General features: G+C 38.5%; 1 pseudogene; it reads right to left on the bottom strand.

Annotated features, from left to right (window-relative positions):
* Positions 1–463: 463 nt before the first annotated feature.
* Positions 464–22586, bottom strand: LOC139457592 (neural cell adhesion molecule 1-like; annotated as a pseudogene).
* Between the last annotated feature and the right edge of the window lie 3973 nt (positions 22587–26559).

Raw genomic sequence — 26559 nt, 5'->3', positions numbered from 1 at the left:
CTGGCCATGCTCAACCAGGAATGTCTGCATGTGACCCTCCATGTCCAAGGTTGCCATGATTGACATTATATTCGCATTGTCGAGAGCGGTAAACCGATGGTGTCTCAGCAGAACCTAACAATCTAATTTACATCAATCAGATTAAAACATATGCTCGACATCGTGAAAAGAAATATAGAAATAGCATACATTCAATTAAAATCAAGCAAATATGTAATCAAGCAATCAATGCAACGAACTACTCAATTAAGTTAGAAAGCAACACAGTCGCTAATCAACCAACCAACCGTTGAACAATAAAGAAGGAAACAAAATGATGACTGAATGATTAATGTATGACAATGAGTCGATGTATCTGAAAAGAAACTACAACTATTACATCTTAAAAACATAATGATTCTGATTGGTGTACACTTACGATTACAAGTGAAATCTGTTATTTTCATTGGTAAAATGAATATCATCAAACATATGAGTAGTATGCTATGAAACAAAATAACAAGACAAATTGCAAAAATGTAAGTATTGACTTACTAAAATGCTGAGCTGTGAAAATTATCTCGCACTCACCTTCAGACACGATCCTGACTGTATAAAACAGTCCCCTGCCTGCGCCGCTGTCCCCTGTTAACTGATAGTTGCCGAAGTCCTGCTGTTGGAGGTTAGTAAGGTGTAGTCTGGCAGTGACTGAGATGTCGGAGACAGGGCTGGAGGAACCAGTGAGGTCTTGGCTGGTGCTGGTGGTTCTACTCCAGGTGAATGTAGGAAGGGGGTAGGCCAGGACTGACACAGACACATTCACGTTACCACCCAGTATAGTGACATACTTAAGTTGATAGGGCACTGTCTCATCAAGTCGGGGAGAACCTGACAAAATGAAACGAAATTGTAAATATAAATGTAAATGTGCCTGAGCTCAGTTGGCTAAATCATAATTTTCAAACTCTTAACACACAACAGTCCAACTACATGAGCCCGATCTATGGTTTGAACAAATGTAGAACATCCAAGATCTGATATATCTGAGTTCGATTATGCATCACAGAAAAAAAAGAAGCATACAAGTATGTCAGGGTGGCCAACATCAAGCATAAGGAATTTACATTAACTATTTAAGTTCCTTTTATAATCCTATCCGAAACGGAGAACCTGCAACATGATGTTGCACATATTGTAACCTGAGACTATGAGTGTATTAAGCTTACTAAAATTTTGTTTTGAGGTAGATACGTTTAAATAATCTAACATGTATGATACATTCCCTTTCCCTTTATGTCGAGCAAAGAACGTCACACGACTCTTGCTCAAAAGTTGTTTGATCAGTCTCACATCTTTCAGGGCCTCAGTAAAGTTTTAAAAATAGTTTTATGGTAGACATGTGGAGGACATTTCCAAATTTGTTGCACACGTGACCAGAATGATTTTGGATGCAATTCACTATTTTGACGTGTACCATACGTTCTTGTGTCTTGTTGCGTTTTTTTATGGTGCACAATTTTCTTGCTTTTGCACGTGTTTGTGACGGGTGCCAACCATGGGGCAAGAATACGTTCACTCTTTCGCAAACACCTGGTATTATCACTATTTGACAGTGATTCATAAACACATGATTATGATGTAGTCGAAATCATACAATGGATTATGCTTTTGGTATATACTTCTTATTACATAAGAGGCAACTAACGGGACCAGGTGGTCAGGCTCGCTGACTTGGTTGATACATGTCATCGTATCCCAATTGCGTAGATTGATGCTCATAATATCAATCACTGGATTGTCTGGTCCAGAGTCGATTATGTACAGACCGCCGTCATATAAATGAAATATTGTTGAGTGGGGCGTTAAACACCAAAGAAACAAACACATCTTATGATTAAGGGAATGTTTTTTGTTTTTGTTATCTATGTACTTGATCATGAAATAGATGCCTTTTAAAGTATCTTCAGTTTCAATCAGGGAGTACCTATGTTCCAGTCGTTTTAGGCCCTACAATTCGATGCATGGAGTGCATCCCTTGGGCGTGCTGGAATACGACGATCGTGGGTTCGAATCCATAAATCACACGGATTTGTCAGCACCATACCTATGCTCTTGGCTTTGACTAGAGTGGTAAGTGTGTAAAACCGGTTTCAATTGGGGCCATCCTCGAAGATTAAGCTTACATATTATAATATAACTGAAATACCAACGACCCCATTCGATTGCTTCTTGTAGTGAAGACGTCCTTAGTATCCTGACATTTCTTGAGATATAACATTTGTTGCCTATTGCTTGTACATGTTGCAACAAAAATGTCCTACTGAAATATTGAAATATATACTTCAAATAACTCTCTCTTAAATAAGAAACACTACGAGAAGATGGAATTAGTTGTGAACCTCATCCTTCAAAAAATTAATAGCATTGTACAACTACTTCATTGTTACAGGGTTTTTACACAATGTTCTGCGAAGACATATATAATGTTGTGGCATAATGACGACTTATATATATCAGTAAACAGTATCTCTGTGCTGCTTCCAATAAACGATTTTGATATTACAGTTCAAAGTTTACAATGTGAAGTATCGCTGTAGGGAAACATACAACGAAGACTTCAACATCTGCCATGTCACAAACACATACACACACCACAGCAACCCAGCCAAATGAACCGGAAGACCAGCCCCAGTAGTAGACTCCATCCTAATCATGACACAATCAGGAAACAGATGTTAGTTCATATGGAAAGCGTTCACCAATCCAGCGACAGAGAGAATGATTGTTTGATCGCATCAGACTAGCATGACCACATCAACTTGAATTACGTACATAGTATTGCTATTGCTATTGCTACAACACATAAACAAGACTTTGTAATCAACTTATTAAAACCCTTCTTGCTATATCTGTGCCAAAAGTCACATGGAAAGAATAACCATACGTTAAGATCCAGATCTCAATCATATTGCCTTTGACACTACACATTCAAAATACCTTTCAAAGGCATAAGGGACTTCTACAATACATCATGCTGGCAATACTTGACAAAATGGCCTGATGTCAGTTTCATATAGCTCAAATGTGTTATAATAGATTGCATTTAATACATATGACATATCTGGTATCTAGCTGCATCTATCTTACATTTCTTTAAATATATATTTTATAATTTACTTGGCAAGAAATCTCGAATTGGAGAACGTTTGACATATCTGATATTCTTTACTTATATGTGTACTGCCATTTTGAGTTGTACTGTATTGAATTTGAGACATCTCTAACTAAATTTCAGATATTTAATTCATGAAAGCGGCTTGGCGTGCTTTAGTTAGTGAATCAATCACACCTGAAAGTGTATTTAGTTTTGTAGAACTTTCTCAAACTCATAATACTTAATATTAGGGTCGATGATCATTTGGAGATAATGCAAGGAGACAATGTTTTGTGGCAATGATTTAAAAGATAAATAGGATGTTGCTAATTAGGAATAAATTACAAAATATCGGATGCTTTCCGAGACAGAGTATTGTGGGATGATGGTCGCATTCATACTTTTACAATCAACTTCTGCCTGTAGACAGATAATCTACTGTTTCTGAAAATGAAATACTCACATTTGACCATCAACTCCATCCTCTGGTTGACAGGTGTCCCGATGTTGTTAGTGGCAGTACAGGAGTAGTTCCCTCTTTGTCTACAGTCTGCTGACTGCAGTCTATATTCTGCTGTCAGGGAATTATCTGCCCTTGTCAACTCCTCAGTTCCACTCAGTAACCTGATGACTGACCTTGGATTACTATCAACCTGGCATCTCAAGGTGACTGGATTAGACTCGTTAACTGTCAGTGAACCACTGCGAGTGTTGGCGGTAAAGATACTTACAGTGACTGGATCTGAAATAACATCAACATCAATTTGAAAGAAAGTAAAAACTGATACACATCTTGAAATTAATGAGTAATGTCAACTTAGTTATTTTCGGGGGTAGAGCTTACTGATTTTTTTTTTAAAATTGCTTGAACAATTATGTACAATTGCCCTTCGAATCTTATTGGATGACGTAACAGGAGATGTTGCTGAAATACACCACTGTAGCAATTACGTGAGTACGCATTCTTGTGATTTCTTGTTCTGATTAGTATTGTTAACACTGCAAGAACATACATTTACAATATATCCTTTTTAGTGTGACGTTAAATAAATAAATTTTCATTAAATATTACATGCCTTAAATACTACAAAGGACACGCACTACTTGGTGATCGCAAATATTGTGAATTTCGTAATGCACTTCACATGTGAGTTGCGCATAGTTGAAAGCCGCTTTTAGCAACATTCTGAGTGTGATTGTGTGAGTGGCGGATGCCACAGGCAGAGCAGGCCATTATTTCACTTTCAGAGATTTCAATGACCCATTCATACAATTTCAAGCACAATGCTCCCATGGAATTTGTTTCGGCAGATAATCCAAGACTGGTTATTCTCTGTTGTTGAAGTTTTATGATTACGTACACAGAACATCAGAGCCACCTCCACAGTCAGATCTCACACCATATGTCCCCCCAAAGAACTGAGGGTGTTGGTAGCTGTACACACATGTATGTCCAGTATTCTAACAATGATACTTACACTGTACATCCACTGTCACCTCCGTGGAGTCAGATCTCACTACAGATGTTCCCCCACAAGGACTGAGGGTGTTGGTAGCTGTACACACATATGTCCAGTATTCTAACAATGATACTTACACTGTACATCCACTGTCACCTCCACGGAGTCAGATCTCACTACAGATGTTCCCCCCAAACAAGGACTGAGGGTGTTGGTAGCTGTACACACATACGTCCCTGCCTGTGATCTCTGTATGTAACTGATGGTCAGCGTAGATCCGGTCTGAGGGGTAAAGCTGCTGCTATCTTTCCTTGTCCATGTTACAGTTGCAGCAGGTTTGGAGTCCACAGAGCAGGTCACAGCCAGAGTCTGTCCCTCTGTCACAGTTTGAGTGGCGGGAACAACTGACACGGATGGACCGTCTGGGACGGAAACATAGTAATGTGTAGAGTTAAGCTCAAGTAAGGAAATATTATTCATGGCTTTTTATACAGTGGGTGAAACATTACAGAATGTTTGTAAACATTGAAAGAAAACACCCCTTAGTGTCATGCATTAAAAATAAACACCAGGTGTCACAAGCATGCATTCTTTCCTCATTGACCAAGAAGTAGTTAGATGCTTCGAGCTTTTTTCTACTGTCAGGGTTTAGTTTTATATCGAGTTCCCAACTGCATTGGTATCCCTCTACTCCAAATGTGTTTAATCGAATAGATATTTCACGAGTAGTAGAGACCCTCAACGCATGGCTACTGGTGTTGAACAATATCATTTCTATATTGATTGTATACAATTGCATTAACCAACTGTCCTCAAAGTCCTTACGTTGTACTTCTGAGACATCACACAGTGCAACCACTTTAATGTACATTCATTGGAAAAAAAGAAGTTTGATCAGAAGCTAGTGTTTAGTGACATCGATCGAACCTTTGAATAAAATACACAGAGTTATTTTCAGTATGTGGTATTTGTGAAGATATTGTTTGCGTGAAACACCTGTTTCTTATTATTCGAACCTTATGCCTCCAGTACTAATGCTTTGATTCATTTTACACTTTCCATAGGAAGATGATATAGCCTTAAACAGAACAAAATATAAAGACGAAAATATTGTAAAATTAATTTTGAAACAGAAGGTGCATACTCGAATTACTTCTGTCGATAATATATGTCGATCTATCCTCTGAAATCTTTAATGTTAATAGCATTCGCGCGTACAAAAGATATGATGCATTGAGTTTGCTACCATGATATATACCGATGACACTCAATACACATATAATTTAAACTGTTGTTTTTATTTGCTATAAGCAACAGTGTATGCAATCAACTGTCATGATCCTTGCGATTATTTATCTATGTTGCAAGAATATGTGTCCAAACGGTACGATCGTATCCATAGTAAATATTATTTAAAAGCATAGTTAGAATTTGGAACCGCTTGAAGACCAAAACACTGAATATTCCGTATATCTGAAACGTCTTGGTGAAAAGTAAGCTGACATTCCACCGAGGCTATTGCTCCCCTGACAACATGTTGACTAACATACTTACACTGAACCTTCAGTGTCACTGTTGAAGATGTGGATTCACCAAGACTATTGCTCCCCTGACAGGTATAGGACCCTCCACTGTTCCTGCTGACGGAGCTGATGGTGAACACTGCACCTCTCGCTGATTGGATAACAGAACTGTTGTGAGTCCACGTGTATGACGTCACTGCCGGGTTAGCTTCCGTCACTCGACATGTCAGTTGAACATTCTGCTGACCTACTTAGACTCTGTGTGGCCGACAGGTGGCGCTCCCTTGTGTCTCTAGAACCACCTCTGCTGGATCTGTGCAGCAATAAACAAGTAACCATCTTACACACTCATAACAAGAAAACTTGTATCGCAAAGTCACTAACAGATAATAAGGTATGAAAGAGATCTGTTATTAAGATATGTGGATCATCAATAAAATTGCAAATACTATCACATGTCACTCATTGTGTCAAAATAACTTTGAAAAAGAATGTTTGAAAGTCATTGTTCACATTTCAACATGAGACATGAGCAAACTGAACCATACAGTTGATGTGCCAATACCGTTGAACCTAAAACACAAGGTTAACTGTGTTCTTGATGATTTCAAAGATGTAGAAATGGAGAATACGTAAGTATAGTCCCTAACACATATGACCAGAAGTAAAACACAAGTATTAGACCTGATGAGTGATGACATATTACAAACGGGACAACAGTGAACATGTGTCTAAATGAATATATTACACGACAAAGGTCAAGGTCGTGAGAATGAGAACTCAATCTGCCTGAAAACCTCCTGTCCATGGTCGAAATCATAGCACGTGTATTGGTATGTTTGGTTTGTGAATTTGGACGTTCCAGTGATTTCATTATTCCAAGAATGACATCATTAAGTTGGTACCAAAAGGTATCAGGTTCATGATTCATGTCTTGTGCAATCCCTCTTGTTGATAACACCAGTGTAGACTGAATACTTACACTGAACATCAACACTGACTGTAATACTGTCACCAGTGTAGACTATATACTTACACTGAACATCAACATTGACTGTAACACTGTCACCAGTGTAGACTATATACTTACACTGAACATCAACACTGACTGTAACACTGTCACCAGTGTAGACTATATACTTACACTGAACATCAACACTGACTGTAACACTGTCACCAGTGTAGACTATATACTTACACTGAACATCAACACTGACTGTAACACTGTCACCAGTGTAGACTTTATACTTACACTGTACATCAACACTGACTGTAACACTGTCATCAGTGTAGACTATATACTTACACTGAACATCAACACTGACTGTAACACTGTCACCAGTGTAGACTGTATACTTACACTGAAAATCAACACTGACTCTAACACTGTCACCAGTGTAGACTATATACTTACACTGAAAATCAACACTGACTCTAACACTGTCATTACTCCCGTGTGTATTAGAAGACTGACATATGTAGGAGCCTGTCTTTGATCTGTCAGCTTGTCCCTGGAGCATGGCTCCACTGCTGAAGGCTGTTCCATCGTGTAACCACCTATAGCTACATCCTGGTCTACAGAGGGCGGAGCACGTGATTGATGGAAGAGCCTGGTGTTCTGTCACAGTGTAGGAGGAGGTGGAGGGGGTCAGGGAGATCTGGTAGGGCCCGTCTGGAATACATGACACTGTGGCACTGATACTCTGAATACGATTTATTACAAGACATAAATATACGCGCAACAACACACATATGGAAAATAAATACTTTTTGAATTTATACAGAAACGTCTGTCAGCTGGATAAACACTTCGGAAACTATATGATGAAACAGCTGCTGGAAGATGACTGAGCGACTGTTTTAACGTTCAACAGTTCGTATTGTTCTTTTATGGCCTTTATCATTGGTTTAAAGACCACTTTGTGTCTCTGATCTATATATAACTAAACACGTTCTCGTTGTATGAACTATTTTATACGAGTGCATTTCAAAGCGATTTGTAATTAAAACGGTATCTAACGGGGACTTTATTGCTCACTTCTACTTTGCACATTATCTAAATTCTAAGTTGAAAAAGGACGTCTCTAGTATATGCTGGCGTATAAATACAACTTTCGTCGCTGATGATTTGATAATTGACTGTTCTCTCGATGAACACAGCTCTCCGAGCCCGGTTGTAATAAGAATAATACATGTTTTTGAAAATTTATCATTATGGATGGAGCACAAATATCACCCGGTTAGGAACATCTGCGTTCAGATGAAACATTTAGCCTTGTGCAACTCGTGTATGAGCAGGCTACGGGAGCTCTAGAGACGATCGACACATCGCGTCATGTTATGTTGGCTATGCTACTTCACATACTTGAGTCCGAAGACTCTACCTATTTCAAACATATTTGTTTAGTCCTGTGATAGAGACAAGGCTACTGCAGCAACCCACTTAACGCATTGACGTAAGTATCTCAACAAGACAGCGATTGGTGAGATGAATGTGTATCTGAAGGGCCTATCGGGAGGAGTGGGCCCTTCAATTAATTTTGTAAACCCCTTAACTGGTAATGGCATGCGGACAACCAGGTAACATTTCAATACCTTATGTCAGTGTTTGACACTCCCCTCCAGTTTCTAAAACTTGTTTTATTATTGTAGGTTTGATGTTCACATTGACCAATGATGATTGAGCTTTACAGTAACATGTTTACAGTACTCACACTGAGGCTCCATGTTGTATCCTTGGCTCCACTCTGACTCCAGACCCTGACTTTCTCTGGCTCTACATCTGTAGCTGTGACTGTCCCGGGAACTCACTGTGAAGGTGTAGGGGGAACCAGGGGAGGTAACTGTGATGTTAGTGTTGTTGTCACGCTGCCAGGTGTAGGTCAAGGTCAGACCATGGTCAGCTGGGACAGTGGTAGACGTGGAGCTGCAGGTCAAGGTCACTTGCTGGTTGTAGACAGGAGTTGTTGACACAGGACGGCGAGGTGTTGTGGGCTTACCTTTCAAAATAGATCTTGTGTACATTCGGGCTTGCACAATATATAGTGTGAGTGAGTGGGTTGGTGAATGATTGAGTGTGGTTCATGCAATTTTAAAAATTATCCGAATGGGGTAAATATTTTACCCAATCTTCTACGTGAAGAGGCATTTTGTTCTGTTATGAACACCAGCCTCTAGGTCATTTAAGCATCTTTAAACTGACAAAATGTAATGAATCGTATGAACTCATATAATCTGCCCTCAAGGATTAGCATTAGTTAGAAGGTTGTGCCTTCTGCACATAAAGCCATGTCATGGCTATATCATCAACATTGACGGCTACGACGTCAACAATCATGGCAGTGACGTCAGATATGATGGTTACTATAACTACTACGACTTTAACAATAAAGGCTACAGCGTCATCAATAATGGCTTTGACGTCAACAAGGATGGCTTAGGCCTCAACATTGCTTTAGAACAGATACTTATTCATTCACGGAGGCCACTGTCATCTAACAACAATATGACCAACTCACACGGTCATATACTTTCAACAATAATTTCACGATTTTTAATGCGAATTTCCAAAATAAATTGCTCTTGTTTTGTGATGCACTCGAATTGCCGTTCATGAAATAACACATAGTATAACTTGATTGTTTCTCGGTTGAATGTTAATGTTAGTAAGTGTTTTGTATAACACATCACGTGGGTAGAATTTGTGATACTCATCAAGTATTAAGACATGTTTACATGACATAAACTCAAGAATAGTTTTAATTATTTAACTGAATGAACAAATATAATTCTCGCACAACTGGAAATATGTCAGATTGTATCCTTCCAGTAAAACATAAATATATCAAGAAATCTGCATTTGAAGAAGTTTAGCAACTTTAGGACAGATTAGATTTTTGTTATGGATAAATATCTTATCAATAATTCGAGCACTTGATGCAACGAACCTGCGAAGATCCAGGATGGAATAGGTCTTCAGCAACCCATGCTTGCCGTAAAAGGCGACTATGCTTTTCGTTAAAGGAGACTAACGTGTGGTCAGGCTCGCTGACTTGGTTGATGCATATCATCGAATCCCAATTGCGTAAATCGATGCTCATGATTGCAATCACTGGAGTGTCTGCTCCATACTCGATTATCTACAGACCGCCGTCATATAACTGGAATATTGCTGAATGCGGCGTAAAACAACAAACAAACAAACTTGATGCAACGTATGAACAAAAATATTCTGTTACGGATATTATGCCCATGTAACTGAACATTTGTTCAAAAACATTGTTACGATGTCTAGTTACGTGTCGTTATGTGACTCAACATAACTAAATACTTCGTAATCACATTTAAAATACATCCTCATAGTTAAAACAGATCAATAAATAAGTTAGAAAAGAAATACAATACTTTGCTCGGACATGTCATGCAGGGTATTCGTAAAACCCTTATTCTTTAACCAAATATTCGTACTGCGCGCCCGTGCATTATATGAAATTTGATCATTGTAGCAAATGCATTCTTCATGCCCCTGCTTCGAAATAATGGATGAGCTTAAAATTTAAAACTCGTTGCAGATAATTTACAGTTGAAACAAAAGAGTGACGTCCTAACAGTATTTTAAAGAATGCGCGCAAGTCCTCTTTACCGAAATGACAGCCCTTCTTTAAAAAGATCAATACTAAGTACAAACAACCGAGGCACGTTACGACCATGGACGTCCCACGAATGCAAGTATTTACGTGAATAATCAAAAGCGAGTCAACTTTAAGCAGGATCTACGCGTTCGGTCGGAAATTCAATGGATCTTCAGTAAACATAGTTCTATAGTTATTATGTCTGCTATTTTTTAGTTTTGTTTGATAGCTGTGCCTATGAAATGGACACAGTCAACGTAGAAAGACCCCGCCACTGCTAAATGTGGCCCCAGTACAATGAAAATAACAGATATCACTCATGATGCATATCTTCTACATCGTTAAACCTGATACTTTACTTTCTTACAAAAATGGATTTCTTAATGATATAGTACTGGGGTTAATATCCAAGGAATTTGAATAACTTCATGACCCATATCGTGAGGCTGACAGGCACTGCATGGTGTTCTACATGGTCCAGGTATGCAGTGTGGGTGATATCATATTACCTGATTTTGGTTGTTCTCAAAGGAGTAAAATTAAGGTCTTTGGCTGTGTTATAATACCAACCCGTTACCGTCACTCAACACGGCCTTATGCCCAGGGTACTTTCTAGGGGGGAACGGTGTTGGCGGATGGGATGTAGGTTTCGATGTTTTTTTAAATACAAACACTAATCGTTCATGGGTGTATGATCAATCAACTAACTATAGGTGAAGATCATCGAAATTCCACGCCCTTTTACATGTTTACATACAACCACAAATCATAAAATCGCATTGTACCTTAGGGCTACTATAATCATAAAGCATGTTCATCTGACATCATAATAAATGATTTCATTCAAAATATTCCGTCTACTGCTTAAATGCTGTTTCTACATTACAACAACGCATTGGTGTATGCGTTAGATACGCAGTTGGCGTTGATTGCATAGTTTCAGTGTAGGGATCAGTGTACGCTCGGTTCTCAGTACGAAGTGAAAACCTCAAGTCAGTAGCTTGGGTTGTATACAAGTATCTACTATTTACGTGTAGATATATACAAGAAGCACTATGCGCCAGGTCAGCACATATTAGTAGTAGAAGTAGAGTATCTTGCCTGACCCACGCCTTCTGCCTCAACAATTGCGATTGAACTGTCCTTTGGAACTCATGTGTGAATTTGGTACTCACACTATCTATTATTGGGATGTTAGAATTAACTTGAATTTTGTTTAGCCATCTGCCGAGTTGATTGGCGTACCACTGGGTTTGCCATTGTTTGGCTATGAAGGCACCACTTTTCACCTCTGCAGCACGGGCTATAAATATGAACAGCAATAATAGAGAAGTGTCATTATGGCACGGTCATGGGACGGGATGATGATTTGCACTTTATTTCATGTGTTTAGGCCCTAAACGTGTACCAAAAGTGTATTCCGTTAAGGATTGAAACACACTTGATGAGCGTTACTCCTTTGTTCTAGTTTTACTTGCCTGGTACCGGGAGCGCCAAACCCCGTGTGTATTTTAAAACCAGTAATCGTAAACTTCCAAAATAAGCAGGCTGATGGGAAAAGATCCACGTGAACAAAGGATATGTACATTGTGTCACTCCCAAGTAATTAATGACGCATTCCTCTATCGGATGTATTTCACTTTCAACCTCACAAACTCATATTAAATCTTGATGCATTCAATATGATGAGTGAGTGAGTGAGTTGGGGTTAACGCCGCTTTTAACAGCGTGTCAGCTTGTTGGAGAAAAGCCTGAAGTGATGCAGGTCTGAGACGTTTACCACTTTGGTGAAAGCCACGAGCACGGGTACGGTGCTGACAAACCTAGAAACATAATCAGGGCGAACCGGGATTCGAACCCACAATCATAGGTTTCTATATTCGTACATATGGACATGTATATGAAAATGGTCGAACAACCAACCATATGCAGTTAGATATCTGTTACAATGAATAAAACCCCACCTTTTTTTACCAAAAGTGCTACTGTATGTGTAGTATTACTATTTTAATTGATACGTAGACGTGTTTGAACAAAAGAATATCAAAGGATCTACGCTGACATGCACATATAACCTCTCCACCAGTGTTGAGCAATAATCACGAAAATCTGTGAATATATGTTTAGCAAGCCGCTAAACTAAAATCGATTCTTTGAATGGAAATAATTATTTCATAAAAAAAGCTTAACTGGCTTTTGATTCATGGTCGGAAAGAACATGTAAAGGGTGTGCTTTTGCTCGTGTTTGTGGCGGGTGGCTCCGGTCTGAAGAAATATGGAGTTGCAAAACAATTAAAGACAAGTATGGGGTCTTTTGGATAGTTGTGCTTCATGGTTAGATTAATGCTTATATTAATGGATAGAAACAAGCAAATGCCAATATATTGAAAAGGAGCAACTTCTTTGATAGGCATTTAGAAGTTGGTGTACTAAGTAAGGATAAGAATTTATGGATGAACAACTTCTTCATTACAATTTAGAGCGACGTTTCGGTGTAGGTTCTAACACCGTTATAACGTCGCTCTTAATTGTAATAAAGAAGTTGTCGATCCATAAATTCTTATCCTTACTTGAAAAAGGAGCGTTTGAGATGAAATGTCAGCTTACACTTGTGGACAATCTAGGCTTCCTTCCTTTAGGGCTATACCATAACAGTAAGGGCTGGGCGGACGAGAAAATTGTATGTTCAGGGACTGTGAGACAGACGAGCAAGCCGAGGGACGTTTGCCGTCTTAATCGAGCCATCTGAGGCAGTGACTCCACACATGTTAGCACCCATCAGATACCAGTCACTTCTGTCACTATTTCTCTTTCCCAAAGAAACTTAAAATTAGAAATGTCGGTTGTGTATATTATTAAACCTACAAAATTATTATTCAGCTACATGTTTCAACTTCAAAGTAATAATGGACCTCGAGTACGAAAAAGTAATACTATCATATATGTGATGCTTGTACGGTTTTGTGTCGCCATTGTGTAACGTCTGTGGGGTTATTATGAATATCAAACCACAATAACACATATCTTTCAAAAACAGACGAATTGTGTATTGATAATGCTTTCATCTCTACATTAACAATTCCGAAAGAAAAATAACCCCTTTATTACACCACTGACTCAGAAGCATATCCAACACACTGACCCAGGTTAACCCTAACCGTGATTCCCTATACTCATCAGTGCTCAATGCGATACTCACACCGTAGTCCCACATCCAAGAGAAGAACTTTTATTTATTGTATTTCTGGGACTAAATGTTAGTCGACTGGCACAAGTACATTCCCATGACGACGGTATTTACAGCTTGAATTATAATGTCGAATTATCATCCATTTTCCGATGTCAATAGATCGATGACAAGTAGTGATTTCATAGTTAACACCATTGCCTATTTATTATAATCATTTTTACTTGTATGTACATTACTGTAAAAGACATGTACATGGTCACGCACTTAGTATTATCAAACACTATTTTCCATTGTGCTGTGAATTTAACTGGGTCCATCAATATCTTTCCTGGTTGATCTATCCATTTTTATATTCAAAAGCAATTTGTTATTTAATTCACTGAAACATGTACACTGTGTGTATACAAGTCGTGCAAAATATATAATTTTACTGGCGTTCCAAGAGAATAAATATTTAACATCTACTTGTGGGCTGGCGTTTTGTTCCCTTGTTTGTTGTGTTCACAGAGAAACATTCAAGTGAGTCAGTGCGCTCATACCACAATAACAAGTCCAGTTGAACGACATATATACAGGGCCTCTATTTGAAATGGCTATAGACCTCTCCAGTTATAAAAAGTGTTTTTGTGCTGTTTAACGCCGCACTTAGCAATATCCCAGTTATAAGACGTCTGTCTGTAAATAATCGAGTCCAGATCAAGAGATCAAGTGATTTATACTCAGATCAAAGATTCACGTCGTCGGGGCCCTGGCAAAATGTATTTAGATACACGAATAAAAACCATCTGGTCATGCATAAATTGAAGTTAACTGAAGTTGTATCTTTAATCAAACATGTAAAGTCAGACGGAGTGCAAACATTAGTCACTTATAGTGCAACCATAGACTTTTTTTTGTCATTAAACAATATATCACGCAGGTCCTACTCAGTACCACCCGACCCGAGAACCCGAGTTAACAGTCCCAGCCCTTCCTTGCACGACAAGCTTAGGTTGGTGGGTACAGGTTCTAACCCGGATGCATCGCCGATATACCAAATGCATATTCATATTCAACTGACAAACATTGTTTTAAGCTGTATTTTGCTACACACTTCAAATGTGCGTAAATTCGAACATGCATGAAGGCAAAATGTCCCTTGTGGTGTATTTGTTCTTTTTCACACGCATGTATGGGAACGTCCACATACAACGATAATGTATCCATAATCATAGAAAGAATAAACGTACCCACAACATAATTATGAGATTCATTTCAACACGCGTAGGCAAGACGCAAACGCTAATCGTCGACGAATAACAGATACAAAATTGTCAAAGTGATACATGACTAAACAGAAAATCCGTTCGTCTGGTTATCTCGTAGAAAATACAGAATTGTTGCATATATTACATTGTAATATTATGGTTTGCATTAATATATATGAAGTATCATTAACTTAGATGATCGTTATTGCCAAGAGAATATCCTTTAATATAGATCTTGACTGACTAGGTACAGGCTTTTAGTGACAAATATTTGCAACTCAAGCTGGAGATGTTGCTATACAGTCAGGAAACATGCTGCATTTCCGTGTAATGCTCTGGTCGCACTAAGCGAAAAGTCACGGTCCTTAAAGTGTAGTTCAATGTGTTTGTACAACAGCCGTGACGGCCTCAGCTGATTGACATTGTCACGTACTCTTGTCACTACACCGATGCAGTTATTACACACAATTTTTGTGTAGCACTCTCTCTCTCTTTCTGTAATGAGCTTTATCTGTATCCTCTCAACATATTATATAAATATACTTTGGAATTTGAATCTCCCATCACACTGGGGCTCCTTTCTTATTCGGCCAAGAGTAAGATCCCCCGGACGACCACTGCACTTAGTACTTAGTACTGTGCACTGTGGACTGTGAATGAGATACAACGTGGTCTGGCCTTCTTATCTCATTAAGAATAAATCAACACTTTTAGAAGCTGAATGTATGTAAACTAACCGCGAGCAGGGAAGTATTGAACTGTGAGTTGATCACTAAGCAGCTTGTGAAGAGCCCACAATAAAACATTGGGAACCCACAGACGGACTTTAATTCAAACATTAACCGGTCGAACACCTACTACTAGGGCGGATATAAGTTGGCTACCACATCCTTGTAACATTAACTGAACACAGGTGAAATATATGTAATCATCGCACATTCATTCTTAACGTTTACTAATAAGATGTTAGGAAATTTTACGTTTTTAAATTTCTTGTGATCTCGAATCAATGCAAAATTAATAAAACCGAGTTATGAGAAAAAAGAAACCTAATATGCTCAGTAAATGATATAATGTTAAAAAGACTGTTACATCTTTGGATTTCATAGCACTTCAATAAGGATTGTCAATAACGGGATGGGTGATGAGTTCAAATATATGACGAGAGTCGAAACGGTCTGATTAACAATAGAGTATGTTTCATTTACAGGCCCTGTTCTAGTCCTTATGCGAGATCATGCCACCTGGTGACAGCTGATGATTAATATTAATCAGATGACAAGCAGACGACTAGAAGAAAGATATACACACATTAACACAAATAAATCTACTCATCTTTTAGTTTCAAGATAACAAGCTGTGCTCAAGCTTATCACTTTTCTGAGTTTTTATTGTATTTAAACATGTATCGTCCTTGTTTCGAGAAACAAGTCTGGTGTTAAATTACAATGATATTTATTTATAAGAAATCATCTGAATATGTATGCTGTGTAGGGTTAGGTCTACTTTCTCCTACAGCCTAAGGTTCACCATCAGTCAAATAATTACACCCTTTGTTAGTAACTCCAAAATGGATTGTTGTTTATAAACACGAGACCATTCATCATACCAAACACTAGGATAACCAAAAGCAACAAACATCTTAATTATTTAACACACAATTAATTCGAGATAACATTAGAGGGAAATGAGTATTAAGTCAATGTGTAAACCACAAAGTATCAACCGCATTTCGATGGATTTATTTGTAATATGAAATCCATTGGACCTTGATGGGGCTTGAGACAATATTTTGCAAGAAGTAATTTCTTTAAATTAAATTTTCTGCTAGCAATTAATTGTTCTTAAATTGTTGTGTGATGTCTCTTTGTTATGGGTGGACATTGTGTTATGGATCCACAACTCAATTTTACCGGCTGCCATGGTGAGTCTACAATGTAACTGAAGGGGTTAACTTAAAATTACATAAATCACTGGTGCATAATGGTGTTTTGATAACACTGTTGATGAACTTCACTGTTGGCGAAAGCAGACGACGTCCTATGTATGGAATTTTAACTCGAAGACAGATAATTACAATTACAAACACTAGCAAAGACAATGTTGAGTGTAAGTAACAGAACGACTGAATTAATAATAGTCTATTCTAATAGCTAGAGCAACATCTCATATTTCATAAGATTTACTTTCATTTACTGTTGTAACCAAATAATACACAACCGAGTGTCCGATAGTGCTAACTGTGCATAGCAGAGGGCTACGTTATGTCAATGAGCTTGGTAACATTGTTTAGTTTGCTTTCTTGGCGCGTGTCTGAATTCCAATCACAGTTTAGATATCCTAAAACTGACTTATCAGCAAATCTCGATGCACTGTGCAGGAGAGATAGTAAAGAAAAATATGCCACCGCAGCAAGAAATACGGAACCTCCTTCCCCCTAAAGGAAGCCTTGGGCATCACGTGCGACACTGGGCCGGCGCAATGTCATTGGCCGTTGACATCTGTATAAGGCGGGGCAAAAAGCATCGTTTTTTCGACTATTTTTTACGGTTGAGAAACTCAACGCTTTTTTTCGTCCAATGCCAATATTCGAAAAGAAACGACATTTTCCTTTTTGCTGTGTTAGGTAATAGATTTATGTTCATGGCAATTAGTTAATCCAGTATGTTATACACTTGATGATATAACATCCATACAGTTTATGCCATCCCCATTCACCTAGAACGGCGTCGATAAATGCGTTGTTTGGCAACTAAAGTATACGTTTGAAGTATTTAGTATGTATCCTTTCTACGTGTTCACTGTTCTGTAATCCCCATAATTCTGAACCGTAAGTTAATCCATCATCTTTCTGAAGGTTTACCTGCACACACAGGAAAGAAAATTATCTTTGCAATGATTCTACCATTTTTATATATCAGAACGCATGTTTTTTTCTGTGTGTTGTGCTAAGTTAGTTCATGCTCTTGTCCAGTATAGTTTTGGCGTGAAGAATGAACCTAGGTACTTGTAAGAAGATAATGTTTCTAATTTATTTCCTCTGTAATGCCATTTTTTGTAGTGCCGTAGTAGTCCTCCATTTCTAAAAACTGATTTTTCATTTTGTCAGCTGAATTTACGACGTCATCTGCGTACAGCAACGAACAAATATTTGGTTCTTCTTCAGAAATGAAAATTCCTCTGAGATTTAGTTAATTCAGTTTGATGACAATTTCATTGATTATTAATGTGAATAATGTAGGGCTTATCATGAACAGCAGTTGAAATACTCCGTAAGGCCATTTTCAGGCGGGGAGCTTTATTTTGTTTTAGATTCCGAGTTCACTAGTTGTTCAGAACTCGCAATGTACAGTACATGCCATGAAATAGTTGGGCAGTGACGAGTTAAAATGTTGTTGGAAGTAGGTAAACCATTACTTCGCATTGATATTACTCATAACGTTAAAGCATCGTATATTCCCTTCCATTGTTTATCACCTTTAATAGCATCAGCTGTAGCTCTTGTATCGTAGAAGTCACTTTTCTTTCGATCACATACAGATTTGAAATATCCTTTAAACCTTTAATAACGTTTAGGTTGCCTTCGTCGCTTGTGCATCTAAAGGTGTCAAGTGCTGAGTACTTCTAACTCTTTGCAACATCACACTCAATATCCCACCAGGCCGGCTGTGGCGAGCGTAGGAGGCCACGTGATTCATGTCGTGTACTCGTTTGGGAAGCTGCTCTCGCATATTAACTGGCATATGAAGATGAGATGAAATTTGCTGCAAGAATATTATCCCAGGCGTACTTATGATACTCACATTCATCAACACTTGTATCATGTTCACAGTTTTTCAAATTTATATCAAGTTTACACATGAGAGGAAAATGATCTGAAGTATCAGAATCTCACACACTAAAGTGTTATATGTGTTGAAATAATGATGAACTAGCAATGAAACAATCTACAACACTGACACCTCCAATTGCTGCACATGCATACTCCCCATCACCATGTGCTGGATATCTGCCGTTTAGCATGTGAATTGAGTATGTTTTGCAGATGTGAAACAATCGTCTTCCAAAACAGTCGACTTCCTTGTCTTTATTTAAGGTCATCACTGTCACAGACCATCAACTAGTAGTTTGAGACCATCCTTGTCCGGGTCATGGAAATACACTTACTTCTCTGGGGAAATGTACACACATTCTAGAATCATATCTGTTCCTTAGCTGAAAAAGACTTTATCAAGCATTTAATACACCACATCCTTATAATGAGGTATTATTCTCTTAACACCAGTACACACAGTTTTAGACCGCCCCCGTCGTCTCCGCCCGGAGAGCTGAAGGTTCGGGGTCGATCCCCGGCTGCTTCTTACCAAAAGACGTTAAAATATGGAACTTGTTGTTACCCTGGCTGGTGCTCGAAATTAAGGAGATAAAGGAAGGACTGGTCAGCTCGGAGTCAGTATACTGTGTTTAAGTGTGGTATTCATGTTAAACTTTGGCGTGCTTTGTAAAAGTGTTGTAGCGCTATAAATCAGCATCTGTCCAGCCTAGTACAAGCAGCCACAGACTTACATGCGTGCATGCACGTCGCTATTTGACGCGACAGTAAACCCCATTTTACCTTATCGCACCCCAGCCACAGTCTTATGAACAAACACTCCTATTCACTCATGTTTGCCCTTGTCTCTACATACAGAAAAAAAACATTATGAGTTTAGTCAAATGAAAGTGAATGCTGGCAATTTTCTTTTCACCTGATTGTCAGAAAAGTGTCTTTTCATAGATTGCCAATTAGACGTGAAAATCTGTAAATGTTGTATTAAGTCTGATATAGTAGGATGTGCAGCTCTCCTGTCCTGCTGTGATAGGCCCTGGCCACATCCATATCTAAGCTGTGATAGCGTCCCAGTGTTCACTTCATATGTAGCGTTATTTACCACAGGTCTGCCACACCTTCCAATTCTCTCTGGTCTTTATCATACGTGGGATAAGCTTTCATCTCTTCCTTCTAGCATCGAAACTAAAGTCTTCCCCAATTCTTATTGTGGACTGCTTAAATTTGTTTCTGGCTAATCTGAGGATATCAGACTTATTTTTATTTCGAGTCATCTTTACAACAATAGGGCGGGTTTTCCCTCTTCATTTCATTTTCCCACTCTATATGCTCTCTTTATCCCCACTTTCTCATCATCAGCGGCGATCAGGGATACCGCAAAACACTAGATTGTTTCTGCAAGATCTGTTTTCTAAGTCGTCAGTTTTACTTGTCAGATCGTTTGATTCTGTGGTCAAGATTCTAGAAGTGATTCAATTTGCGGTTTACTTTACCTTGTGTTGCAAAGCGAGATTTTGGAGTGAGAAACACAATTGTGAACACTGACCCCCACAAAATTCCGAAAAGGTTATAAAGTAGACACTGATCATCACGGACAAGATATATGGAGATGTGGACCTATATACCTGGAGAGTGAAAATAGAGTGATACATTCTGTCCACGAAACCGCGGGTGAAGTCCCCTACAACAACCGTATATGAATCATTGCCACGGTTATTGTGCTGGCACTGTGGACAGTCACCAGGTGTGTGAATGTGGAAACCATTGGCTGATCTTTCGAGTGGGAAGTGACTGGTCCCGAGCAGCAAACAGAAAGCCTTCTGTTTTACTATTCAGGCCAGCCGACTTCATCCAAGTGAATGACTCTGTTGCTGCTGCTGCTACTACTACTACTACTATTGCTGCTGCTGCTGCTACTGCTACTACTACTGCTACTACCACTACTACTAGTAGTAGTTGTAGTAGTGAATACTGTGTTTATTCAGCTACACATGTTCCTGCATAAATACTGCGTCCACTCTGACAAGCACACTCAGCGTGTAATTGTGACTAAAAAGTAGAATCGAAACCGGTCCTTCTGTGTGACGAGCGAACGGTTTAACCCCAAGGCTAACCCAACGCCCTAATATTATTAGAGACAAAGAATGCAGGTATTACCAAAGGGTAACAACTCTTTTATTTTTCAAACAAAGTTTTTATTGACTTGATTAGGGCGCGTTCTGGCAAATGGCACGTCATGCGAGGTTAATTAAGTTTCAATACATGTCATGTCAATAAAATTGTGGTGCATGGTATTCAAGAAGTGTACAGCTTTTCATACAAATACATTCTTGCCTATATAGTCAACGTACTGTATCAATGTGTCCAACAGATTGTTTGCAAAATTACACTCACCCTTACCCTACCTTTGTAGGTAGTTGCATGTTTATATAAAGGAGGATATAAGTGCCCTGAAACATGTTTTGTGCTACCCCAGTATTTGATATAAATGAGATTATCATGTTACTGACAGTAGTAACACAGCAGTAAATGTCTGAATAACGGCGAACGTTTACTCTTTCCACAAATGGAAACAAACGTGTTATCGTATGTTTTGTGCATTACATACATGTATATAGAATTCCCAGAACATGGATATGTCACGTTTGAAGGTGTTTATGGATTTGATCAACGATTAGATTGATAGATAATATAAGTCCTGGTATGAACAATCGTCCTGAGGAGTGAGGAGTGAGAGGTCTATCCTAATTCCAATACACGGACGACTATGTTTACTTTACATGTAAGATGGGCGTGTCTGAAGACAAAGAACAGTTGAGACTGAATATGTATGTGGAATATAAAGAGGACTAACTTTTTTCATCGTATGCTAAACAGCAACTAATCAAATAGTTACTCACCCAGGACAACAAGTTTCTGTCCACAGTTCTGTATCACAGTAGTAGTCCCTCCATTCCCACACGTGTATGTCCCTGCATCTGATGTCTGGATGTTGCTGAGAGTGAAGGTGACATTCCTGGCTGCTATGTTCCCCTGATACACCAGTCTGTCTCTGTAGCTACCAGTGGGGAGGAATATCCCAGTACTTGTCAGTATGAACACAGTGACACCAGCAGGACTGACTGTGTAGAAACTACTCCCTGTCCCCAGACCTCCCTGTGGAATCTCCCAGCTGAACCTGGCTGTGTCAGACACTGCAGACAACACTAGACTGGCACTGGGAGCACCTGATACAACCCCTGCAGGAAGAAGATATTTGGATATTAAGTATGCCTTTTGTGAGGTTGGACCAAGCATTACCCGCGGTAGAATCATGTTCTATTCGGCATGTTGTGATAACTAAACAAGAAGATAGTCTATTCATCTCAAGTGTATAAGTTAATTACTGTTAAGTCTCCAATCAATACGAAAATAATACAAAAATAATTCAGCAAACTATACAGTCATTACACCTGTGTCTAATTAGAAAGACGTACCTGCAATCACGTATAGTATGGCAGCCGAAGCTATGTTCATCATGCCTGTTGTATGGCACCTAGGTGGCACCTAAAATGAAGGTTCATCGTTTGTCATTTATTTGGAGACTGTTTTTTGCGTCCATGAGTAAGGTGTATGAGAGTAGGATCACACACCTATCTTACCAGCAGTCTGATTCTATTAGTAGTTTACTATGTCATGATGATGTTGTTAATGTGTTAAACTGTCAGTTGTGAATGGAAAACAAGCATCGATTTTGTCATAATAACATTCACTTGACATATGTTTTTTTATTTTCGTATATATACACACACGTAATAATAATCCACTTTAAATAGTATTTTGGTTGAGTCACAGCATGTCAGCTTAATGTGGCTAGGAAGCCCGAATTGATGCCTGTTTTATTAGTTTACCATCGACGAACAAGTGCATTGTGCTATGTACAAAATAAAAACGTGAAATCTGGACCCATTACATCATTACATGCCTAAGGAACCTTTTGGCGCTTTAAGATGACAAGGCCGTCTCGTGACTGAAAGAAACCAACCTGATAAAATGAACACATCAATCGTGTAATAAAGACTGTCACGAAAACTAATATCAAGGATAGTTTTGAATATCTTATAAAAAATTACTGATTTTCCAACGCCAAATGAAATAAACTGATTTGTTCGTTTGACACAAACATAAAATTATACAGTTTCTATTGAGGCCATATCTGATTAGGTAGCAAATACAGATTAAAAAAACACGTACAAACGTACTTCTGATGCCAATGTACATCTACATAAGATGTAAGCAGGCGCAGGCGATTTTAGAATTAGGGAAAAAGAGACATACCTCTGCATAGAAGTTGGACTACAAATATAATCGCACACGAATCTTATTCAGGATACGTTCACTCACTAGATATTACCTGTACAGGCATGTATTTGAACTAACTCTTCAAGAACAAACGACTCATACAGAGGCGACACACAGTCTGGGGATGAGGCTAGGTCAAAGTACACGAGTGTATTGAGATATTGTGGGTTATTCATTCAATACATTATGTCATACATAAGAAGCGTTCACCGTTGTTAGGTTCAACATGGTGATACAAGTAGACATAGACAAATTAGACATCAAATGGTAAAATCAGAATATATACTTTGTACATACCAACTGAAACTTCAATTTGTCTGGTGTAAGTGGTCACTTAAGGCGTCGTGTGTGAACCTGGACGATCAACAGGGAAGTAATGTTGCTTTTAACCAGCTCAGTAATATCTCACTATAGCTGATCCAAACCTCTGTCATAAGAACGCAGGTTTAGTGTTACGTAAGCTTAGTCAAATCCCTAACATTTGAATGCAGGTTTTGTGTCACAAGAGTGAGAGAGTGCCCGAAATGATGCACGTCTTACACGTTTATCAAAGAGCATGGGCTTGGTGCTGACAGACATATAAAACATAATCAGCGAAATCCATTAAAACCCATAATCTTCCACGCTATAGACGCTATAATTGCACCGCCTTGTTTACCGGCCGCCGTCATAAGGTAGGAGTATCATATGTGGCGTCAGGCAACAAACACTTACTTGTTCAACCCTCTGGATGCCGAGTTTGTTTTCTGACGCACATTTTTCCTGAGATCTGAAAAATTAACGTTGTGCGCGGCACTGGATCTACCTCTGGCTATAACATTACGCAGAGATGTACAATATTAAATTTCCCATCTGATGGTGTAAATTTAACTGCCCATAATAAATCAGTTTGAAAAAAAGACACTGCTAAGTGTTGTCCGAGAATTTATTCTGCGTTGAAGAACATCAATTTTCGCCGCTTTTTATTGTACACCGATAAAAGTACTGTTCGACATTAGTTTTGATTTAGCAGTTTTACAGAAACTGTGAGCGAACAATGTACTGCCTTATATCTGGAGGCCCTAAATAAACATCAAATGGATTTATATGCTTATGTATAACGTTACACATTCAATACAAAAATTAGTCTTCCGTAAAGGACGAACTGATTTCCATCTATGACGTCAAAAAACGACAGATAGGTTACACACGTAACAGACAAGTGGGCTTAACTCCGCTTTACTATACTACTATACTATACTCCGCACTAGTGTATTGTAACTCAGGTCACTTGGTAAGAATGAGCTGTTGATAAGGACAATATATGTCCACGATGAAGCAAACTATACCAACACAAATATCGCTTTTGGAACTCCATATGTTTAAATATAAATAAACACATAAAAAATGATGAAATCGTACTTCATAAAAGAGGAAGTAAAAGCGAAATAAATGGCCCTATCTAACCTATAAATTAGTGCTTAGATTCTCCTGATTGTGTAAGTGTGATTTGACTAATGTTGCACCGTTATTAATGGAGCACTAGCCATTTCATCAAATGTTGTGACTTACTAAAAAAATAACACCATTCTATTTGTCGTCATGTCTGGTTTTATGGCATTGACAATGTCGGAGAAGGATGACACTGGTATTTTGATTAATAATCTCCCCTGCTTTTCGTTCATGGTATGGAAAATATCGATGTATACAACGGAATTTGACCCTTTTTCGACACAACATAAAATGACTGCTTTTACAATGTAAATAAAATAATATAATATATAAACAATTACATAGTTCACCGTGCACCTTAAATGGACAAGACACGCCCCTGTTTGGCATCAATTGTACGTTAATGTGAGTGGCTGATGTTACGGATAGAACAGGACATGCTCACCCATTTCGCAAACATCTGGTGTCATCATTGATTTTCAGTGATCTATTCACTTACTCTTCCACGCTGTATTGTCGAATCACGACAACCTCCAATGGATATTCGATTATTCTGGGGCGTTTGCGTTCTATATAAGCGTGCCCCATTATGTCTAGGGGGTACGTAGATGGTATATATGTCCAGGATATTAAACCACCATGTCTTCTGTTATTTGTATAAACAAAGTACCGACTGTGTACAGGTCAGTTTATGCATCGCATTCATTAGTCTTAATTCATGTTGGCTGATCATCTGTATCCTGAACCCTGTTGTATCTAAGCTTCAACTCACTAATGGGTACATTGAACCCAACTGATACATATAGTCCTCATTAGTCAAGGGCATCATTTAAGTCGGTAGTGGTGAGTGAGTATGGTTTTACGCCGCTTTTAGCAATATTCCAGCAATATCACTGAGGGGGACACCAGAAATGGGCCTCACACAATGTACCCATGTCGGGAATCTAGCCTGGGTCTTCAGAGTGACACGCGAACGCTTTAACCACTAGGCTACCTGACCGCCCCTAAAACGTTGGTATCAAACTTGTATTAGCCATGACATTAATTTATGACGCATTAATGCAAGTGCTTTTAATAACGTGTTATCCAATTCGGGATTTCCCTAAAGATTGAAGGTTGGCTAAAACCCATAACTACTACATGATCTTACAGTACATAAGTATTGAGAACGTGCTGTCTCACGGTAATTTTTCCTTAAAAAAGAATGGAAGAATTGAGAATAAATGATGACATCAGAGCTGCTAGCGTTCCAAGATTTATTCAGGTGCAGTGTGTAATAAACGTTTCAATTCAATTAGTCACATAATCATATCTAATAATCATAAATTATATCATTACAAATAATTGTCATAACGTCGTGGTTTCTTATGACATAACTACTCTGAATATAATTCAATAAGCATTTCGCTTCAATCTTATAACATATCAAATAATCATCATTACATTATACACAAATCGATCAGGATGGAACTTTAAATAATGGCACAATACAAATACAACATTTATGATTCACAATACCAATGTCAGCTGAAATAATGCAACATTAATGATAGACGTATTTGTAGATATATTACAGTAATGCAGTTTCGCGCATTACCGTAGTTCTTCTTAGCTACTTTATGCAGAGCTCGCATACGAGCATTGTGCATTCAACTATTAACATCAAGTTACAGGTATTTCATTTCCTATCAAGAACAACTGACTGACTGTTATCTAAGTCCAGCATTACTGCTAGCAATGAATCTACACATATTGACGACATGACATATTTTAC

This window comes from Haliotis cracherodii, unplaced genomic scaffold (genome assembly GCF_022045235.1).
Source record: "Haliotis cracherodii isolate W230 unplaced genomic scaffold, xgHalCrac1.p SCAF_12, whole genome shotgun sequence".
Taxonomy (NCBI): Eukaryota; Metazoa; Mollusca; class Gastropoda; order Lepetellida; family Haliotidae; genus Haliotis; species Haliotis cracherodii.
The sequence above is the reverse complement of the archived record's forward strand: the minus strand, read 5'-3'. Positions and strand labels throughout refer to the sequence as shown.